Below are 8,644 nucleotides of genomic sequence, written 5' to 3'. Positions count from 1 at the left end.
CCGCTACTGAATGTCGAGTCTGAAGTGCTAAACAGGAAGCGCTGTGTTGCTTATACATCACGGTGCTGAGCTAATTTGCGGTCTCGCTACAACAATTGATATGGAGATCTGCACTCTGTAGTCTTACAAATGAGGTACCTGCTATAAATTAACAAATAAAATTTCATTTTATACACTTTTTAAAGCAGTTGCATTTTTTAAAAATATATATAATTCCAGTATCTGATTTGGGATCTAGTGTAGAGTTTTATACTGTTGCCAAACACTCTAGAATCTGAATGCTTACACTGCGGGTTACTATATATGTTTTCCTAACTGAAGCCATGACACTCAATGTTATATGTACTCTTGCAGTTTGACAGGGATTAGGACTTTTCTCTGTTGCCATACACAATATGCCAGTGCTTGCTTTATCCATGTATTTCCTGTGTATCTGTATGAGTTTCCTCCTAGCTTTTTTCCCCCACATAACTTTCTCCTCCTGCAAAAAGTACTCTTCATCAGATACAAGTGGAAAAGTGAAATTATCTCAGCCAATCACAGTGCAATTACAGACAGAGCTACAGTTCCCAACCCCATTTAAGAATATTCTTCACACTGATTGTTTTAGGGACTCTTAATTGAATACTGACTGTGTGTAATAATGACATAGCATGCAAATATATGTACCCTCATTGGCTGCCAGCCACTATTAGCCCGTTGGAGAACAAAACTGAGGACTATTGGATAGTTACTTTTCACAGATTGTCTTGTGATTGCAACTCCCAGTTCTGCAATGGCTCCTGCACTGGGGAGGAACAGGGAGTTGCAGCATATAACAGACCCATCTGTTGCATTCAACAACCAATAGTAAAATAAAAACCAAGATGGGATATTTAGCACAATGGAAACTTATGGAGTTTTCAAAATCATTTCACATTGTCATAGAAATCAAACTCCCAGTCTAAAAGATTAAATGAGAATGGGCAGCAGATAACTCAGAGCAGAAGATCAGCTGCAGCTGGGAACCAGGGAACTGACCTAGGGTTCTGTCCCTGAAGCAGGGGATTTAAACAGGTCTCTGCAGCAGTCAGCTATGAGTTACTGGCTTCTCACCTGGGAAAGTTGACAGAGGAAAGCACTACGATCAAGGATCGCCAAGGCCTTGGCCCAAGACATCTAAAAGAGCCCACAGCCCTGCGATGAAGACAGTGGTCAACACTTCCAGAGAGTCCGCGAAAGGACTCGCTGCAGGAAGGGTAAAGCTCCTTTGTGTGAGGGACAGCTTTCCCGGGGGCTGCTCAGAGATTGTGGAACAGTCCCCCCACAAAAGCTACTAGCCTGGCCCGCCCCCAGCTCTGGTGTGTGAGGGACTGTGGCGGAGTGTCTTTCTGCTTCTCAGTTGGGGACCATGTCAGTGAGGTGGTTTGTTTGTTTGTTTGTGTGTGGGGGTGTGGGTGTTTGTTTCTCACTTTTGTGTGGCCCCGACTGATTTTTCTGTGGGACAGAAGTGTGTGTGTGTGTGTGTGTGTGTGTGTGTGTGTGTGTGAGAGAGAGAGAGAGAGAGAGAGTTGTCTGCTCTCCCAAATACATTGGGAAAGGTGATTCTGGTCCCTGCTGCAGAAGCTCTTTCCCTCACATCTGCCCATCCTCTGCCTAGCAGTTAATTCTGCCCCCTCCAGTCTCACCCCATCAGTTCAGCACCCCCCATCCCTCATCAGTTCATGCCCCCTCAGCCCTCAAACCTTCACTTCAGCCCTTTACTCCTCCTACCTGCATCAGCTCCCCTCAGAGCCCAGCACCTCAGTTCAGCCTCATTTATTCAGTCCTCCCTCCCCACTTCTCCCTCAGGTCAGCCCCCCTCAATCCCCATCTGTTCATCCCCCACTCAGGTCAGCCCTGCCCGTAACCTCCTCAATTCAGACTCCTCAGCCCTGTCTGTTCGGGCCCCTCCTCAGCTCAGCCCTCCAGCCACACCCTTAGTTCAGACACCTCAGTCCAGACCCCTTACTCTGCTTTAGTTCAGCCCCATTAGTCTCCCCTCAGTTTGGTCTCCCCATTTGTTTAGTTGTCACCCCCAAATCCAGCCCCCCACTCCTGGGTTCGTCACACTCCTCTCCCAGACCAAGGGACTGCAGTGGGTCACCTCCCGCATCCAGCTTGTGGGCAGGGGGTGGTGCCGGGAGCTGTTCACACCCCACTTCCCAGGTGATGCTGCTGGGGGGCAGAGGCACCATCCAGCTCCACTACCCACAGGAGGGGGTGGGGCTCTTTGCTCACCTCTTCCAGCTGGGAGAGGCTGAAGTTGCTGAGGAGAGAGCTCTGATTGGTTAGTCTGTCCCAACACGTGGGCAAGCAGGTCGAGTATCCAATCAGAGGGCCCAGGGAGTGGCGTGTGTCACTTCATGGCCAGAATGGCTCCTGTCCAGGCCAAGGTCCTGGGGCTGAGGAGATGACAATGTGACGCAGTGTACGCTGACACCATCCTGGCAGCCCTCCGGCGGCAATCCCATAGTGCACCATTCCCTTCAGCTGCAAAGCTCCCCTCAGTCACCCCGCCAGGGACAGCAGGATGAGGATGGGTTTGGGAAGGAGGTGGAGGACTCTGGGATACTTTCCCACAATGCATCATGACAGTAGTGACAGCTGTACGATGAGGACAGATGGGACTTTCCCACGTCACCCAGGAAAGTCCCTCAATGTGGAGTTGGAAGATTCTTGTCCCAGGACCTATTTGCCATGTTGCTTGGCCTTGAAGTGGGTCATTATGCTGGCTTGAGTTGTTGCTTTGAAAACCTGGAGGTCATTAATCAATGTTAGATTGCCAGGTGGATGGTATTAGTAGGGAATTCACTTAAGACCTGACTGACTGTATGTCACAAAATACACAATGGGTCCACTCAGGTGACATGCCCCCATGGTCATTAATTCATTATAAAGAAATGCAAATATGCTGCCCTGAGAGGTGACCCCTTTTGATCTGACAAAAATGTATTTTGTGTTTTCTTTGTTGCATGAAAAACAACAACAAAAAGCAATTTTCAGCCAAATTGTTGTAAATCCAGCTATAATGTTTTCACAGAAATGCTATGATAGTTACAAATGAAGTAGTCTGTTGGAACTTTGGTATATTCAATGAATTAAGAACAGCAATGGCCATATTTATCAGTGTGTAATTGTATTACAGATACAGCAACATTTGCTATAATTAGTTTTGTGTCTAGCAAGGTCATTACATGACAAAAATAATAAGACACTCTTTGGGCACAGCTGGCTCACAGATAATTAAGTTCTTTAATTACATGCAAACTTAAGATGCTTATCTTAATGCATAATACTGTGGTCAGTGGTTTCCGATAACATGTGGACACCACTTGAGTGCCTGCAAATTATTTATAGGAAGTCTACCTTATTCCTATATACCATAATTGAGTGCAAGGGACTGGATTATAAGACCTCTTGAGGTCCCTTCTAGCTCTACAATTCTATGAATTTATTGAACCAGATAATATCTTTAGTGTACAGCAGCAATGTGGCTTCTTACATTTTGATGGAATTTAAATAATTCAGTGGCTAGAATGTCTCCATTTTTAATTTATATAGCTCCACATTTTGCTTTGACTTTCTCCTCTAGATTAAAAGGCTCTTTAGTATCCAGTGCTTTGTCAACATGAAGGTTACTTGACAACATAGTCAAGTTACATCTCAGTCTTCTTTTTGATAAGCTTAACAGATTGAGCTCTTTAACTGCTTCACTGTAAGATGGTTTCTCCAGCCCTTGAATCATTTTTGCAGCTCTTTATTGTAGCCTCTCCAATTTTTCAACATCCTTGCTAAAATGTGGACACTAGAAATGGATGCAATAATCTAGTATTGACCTCACTAATGCCATAAACAGAAGGTAAACCCGTCTCACTACTCCTACGCTACATCCAAGGATCACGTTAGTCCTTTTTGCCACATCATTGCACTGGGGAGTTCATATCAATTGCTTGTCCACTTCAGTGATGACTTTGATAACAGAGTGGAGAGTATGCTTATAACATGTGTGGATGACACGACACTGGGAGTGGCTGCAAGCACTTTAGACCACAGAATTAACATTCAAAATGACTTTGACAAATGGGATAACTGATCTGGAATCAACGAGCAGTCCTGTGGCACCTCTGGCTACGTCTACACTGCACAGATATTCTGGAATAAGCTATTTCTGGAATAGTTATTCCGAAATAGCTTATTTCAAAATAGCACATCTACATTGCAGGGAAGCCTCAAAATTAGTCTGAGGCAGGCTTCCCTAATGTAGACGTGCTATCTCAATTTAGAGCCCCAGGAGGAATAACTTAGAATGGCCCTGGTGAGGGGCTATTTCAAAATAGCAGAAGTGGAGCATGTACACACACCTTATTTCGAAATAGCTATTTTGGAATTGGCGTTATTCCTCGTAGAATGAGGTTGACAGAAGTTGGAATAAGCCATCCATTATTTTGAAATTATTTCAAAATAATGGAATTGCTGTGTAGATGCTCGCATAATGATTTCAGAATAATGGCTGTTATTCCGAAATAACTCTAATGTGTAGACATACCCTCAGAGACTAACAAAAATATATATAGAATCATGAGTTTTCATGGGCACAACCCACTTCCTAAGATGATGAGCTGGAGTAGAAATAACAGAAACCAAGTTATTTATAACAGAAAAAAAGGTACCTGTCAACTGTTGGAGTTATATGTATATTTTTGTTAGTCTCTAAGGGTATGTCTACACTTGCCCCCTAGTTCGAACTAGGGAGGCAAATGAAGCATACCGAAGTTGCTAATGAAGCACGGGATTTAAATATCTTGTGCTAATGAGGAGTAACAGTTAATTCGAGGGAAGGGTTTTGGATCGGACTATCGCATCTACATGTGGCAGGTTAATTCGGGGTACCGGATTTTAAAATGGCGACTGGACGCGAATATGCTAATCAAGTGCGGGATATTTAAATCCCACGCTTCATTAGCAACTTTGGTATGCTTCATTTGCCTCCCTAGTCCAAACTAGGGGGCAAGTGTAGACATACTGTTTGGTATGTCTACACTAACAGGTTATTTTAAAATAAGTTATTTTGAAATAACACCCAAAATAACTATTTCAAAATAAGCTTATTCCTCTTCACAAGCAGGAGTTACTATTTTGAAATAACAAGCCCATTATTTCAAAATAACAGACTTGGTAGTGTGAACACTTGCCTTGTTAGTGTAAACATGCCCTAAGGTGCCACAGGACTACTGATTGTTTTTATAATTTACTTAGTGTGGCCCAGTCCATATGCTTTTGCAAGCAAGGTTGCAAAAGGAAGAGTTATTTATTAACGCAAATAGCTTCATGTGGAGGAATTGTTGGGTGTAAAAGCTTCTTCATGCACTCTACCCTCCTAACATCATCAGATGTTTCTGATCCATCAGTAGCCTTTACACACCTTTTGAAACAAGATGATTGTTTCAGCCTTGTTTCGATTTTCTAATTTCTGAACAGACCTGAGTAGTGATGCTATTCAGTTAGTGAACAAAGACTAGTTCCATACTTAATTAGTTCTTTTCTACAGTTCTCAGAAGGCTGAACATCAGACGCTAGTTTACAAGTTACTGCTAAATATGGCATATGGCAGGAATGATAATTAATATAGATGGGAACCAAGATCTAGCCACTCTGCAAGATGTGTCATAAGCAAGTATTACCACCTTCCCACACATTTGAATAAAATATTGTAAGGACATTGATGCTTTTTGGATTTGACATTTTGGATCAAGCCTTTGCAAAGGACTGTGTAAGTGTTGCAATATTAATTATTTACCTTCATGGCCTGATACAATTTGCTCTACAGCCAAAATGCTTCTGAAATAAATATAGTCAAACTTTACTAATTCTGGGTTACTGAGAACGAAAATGATGCTTAAAATTGTTGATTGGCTCTAGTTTTCAAGATATGCTATTGGGTCAGTATATACCCTTGACTTGCGAATGGCAGAGGATAAGTGAGTTATAAAGGGAAGGGATCTCAATTTAAACCAGAAATGACTAAAATACATCTTTGACTGGATCTATGAATAAATCTATGACTGGGTTTGGACAGTACTTGCTTTTTAGGCAAAACAATGAATGATGCAATCTGAAGCTGGTATTGCGTCATACATGATATGAATTGCATCATGTTATTCCTAGAAGTCATGGATGATGCAATCATAAGGAAGCTTACATCACTCTGCTGAACAAATTGCCCTATATCAGCGCTAGAAATCATACAGTGTCGTGCTCTCTTATTTGTCAGTGTTTGATTTTGCAAAGGGACACATTTCTGTTTAGCCAAAGTGAGCAGAGATGCCTCGTACTTGTGTCAACAGTGCAGATAACTTCTGCTATGATTCCCACTACATCAAGATAGATTGGCCACTCCGATAGTCATTGGAGCCTGGGAGGAAAATGTTCAGCATCCACCACTTGTTGAATCAAGGAAGCTTTTGTTACCACCCTTACACACCAAGCTGGGTCTGATGAAGAACTTTGTCAAGGCCATGGACAAAACACAAGCAGCTTTCAAGTACCTCCGTGGAAAATTTCCAAGGTTAAGTGAAGCTAAGATAAAGGAAGGTGTCTTTGCTAGTCCTCAGATTCGTGAACTTCTTCGAGATGATGCATTTGATCATGCACCTATTTCTTTTCAGAATCATTTACCAGGACACAGTCTTCCAGTCAGTAGTTCTGTGTTCCTTGTTCCTAGGTGTATTAAATGTATTGAATCCAGATCACTCTGTAGGACTGTTCTGCCCTCATCCTTATTTACCACACTCCCAATCTTTGTGTCATCCACAAATTTTATCAGCAGTGACTTTCTGGTCCTCCACAAAATCCTGCATAATGTTGAGCCTAGTACTGATCCTGGCAGGACCCTCGCTCGGAAGCTCTGCCTCCACTTAAAAACATGCATGGGCGCCTGTTACCTCCACAGTCTGTCCTGATTTTCCACCATTGCTATCTGCTCACCCCAATTGGCAATTCTGAGCAGCCTGTCTGGAAACCGAAATGCCAGAACACTTACAGAGAAACTTAAGGATCCATGCGAGCAAGCGGAAAGAGGAGGAGGAGGAAGAGGAGGAGACAGAGGAATTTTAGCATGGTCTCAAAAAAAAAAAAGACATTGCAGGTGCATGGCCTTGCAAAACATGGGGGAAAACCCCATAAGACTGATAACATCAATGAATGGGGAAATGTCAGCTGAGTAGCAGAAACTATGGTGGCTATAGGTAGCACTAGGATCTTTGGTACAAGGACTGTTTAGTTATGTGTTTGTACAACTCCTATCACAATGAGGCTGCAGTTCATGGCTGGTGGCCCAAGGCACTACAGAAATACAAATAATAAAATCACTAGAAAAATCAAGCCCTGGGAATTTTAAAGCTGGTGGAGAAGCAGAATCATTTCAGTGGATGACTGGAGGAAGCAATCGCTTAAAAAAATCCCCCAAACAAACCCTGCAGCAAAGCTGTAAAGGCAACACCACCTTCAGCAGGAAACAGACTGTCTCTCCTATCATATTTTTGTGTGTGTAGGATCTGTCTAAAAATCAGTGCAGCTAATGGGGGGGGGGGGTTCCTACTGACTTTTATGGGTTTTGGATCAAGCCCATTATACCCAAAGAATGAGAAATGTTTTAGAGACACGAAATAAGACCTGCTTCTTTCCCAGAGAACATACAGGCTAAACAGACAATGACAGATCAGATACATGCTTGAGTTCTTTTCTGAATAGGAGCCCACAGCCTGTCCCATTCAACCCATAGGTAAGGTATTCTGGTTAGGGTGACCAGGTGTCCTGTTTTTAAAGGGACAGTCCCATATTTAAGCCTCCTGCAGATGTCCTGATTGATTGTTTTCTTTAAAAAGGGCCAAAATGTCCCATATTTTCTGATCCCCCCCCCATCAGTATTGGTAGGTCCAACTGCTGGTTGGATCCCTGGTTGATAGCCACCCGCCCACTGGCGGGAAGTGGCTGGATACAGTGGCTGAGGATGGAGGTGGGGCAGGGAGTCAAGCTAGTGGTGGGGAAAGATGCAGTGCACGGGGCTGGCAGCTCCCCCTGCCGCCCCCCTGGATGCCAGCTCTTGGCCAACAGGGTCCCACCCACCGTCCAGTTTCCAGCCAGCACTGGTTGTGAGCGTAGGCAGTCAGGTGGCAGCTGGTTACATGGCCCCTCTGCTGCCCATCCCTGGGCCCTTTACATGCTCCTCCCTTGAGGTCTCTATCGTCTTTGCTCCTTCACCACTAGGCCCAGCGTCGCTGCTTCTCCATCCTGCTCCCAGTGCTGGATAGCCAACCAGTCCCTTGTCAGAGCATGCAGGTCACCAGCAGCCTGGCCGGCAGGCTCCTTCCTTCTCCTACTGCCTCTGGCTGGACTGGTTCCCCAGAAAAGCCCAAGACCCAGGGTGTCAGCTGAGCCTGCATGTGCCAAATCCCTGCACAGCGCTGTCATGGAGCAGCCTCTCTGCCTGCCAGCTAAGCCCTGGAATCGGGTGGGGGGAAGCAATTCCTTGTTCATTCCTTGAACCTGCAGGTTCCACAGCAGCCCCTGAGGCAGGGCCTTAGCTCCCTCATCACCTGTGCCTCTCCCTCACCCACCCTGGGTA

Source organism: Pelodiscus sinensis, chromosome 13 (assembly GCF_052426305.1).
Source record: "Pelodiscus sinensis isolate ZL-2025 chromosome 13, ASM5242630v1, whole genome shotgun sequence".
NCBI classification, from domain to species: Eukaryota; Metazoa; Chordata; order Testudines; family Trionychidae; genus Pelodiscus; species Pelodiscus sinensis.
Note: the sequence above shows the minus strand (reverse complement) of the source record.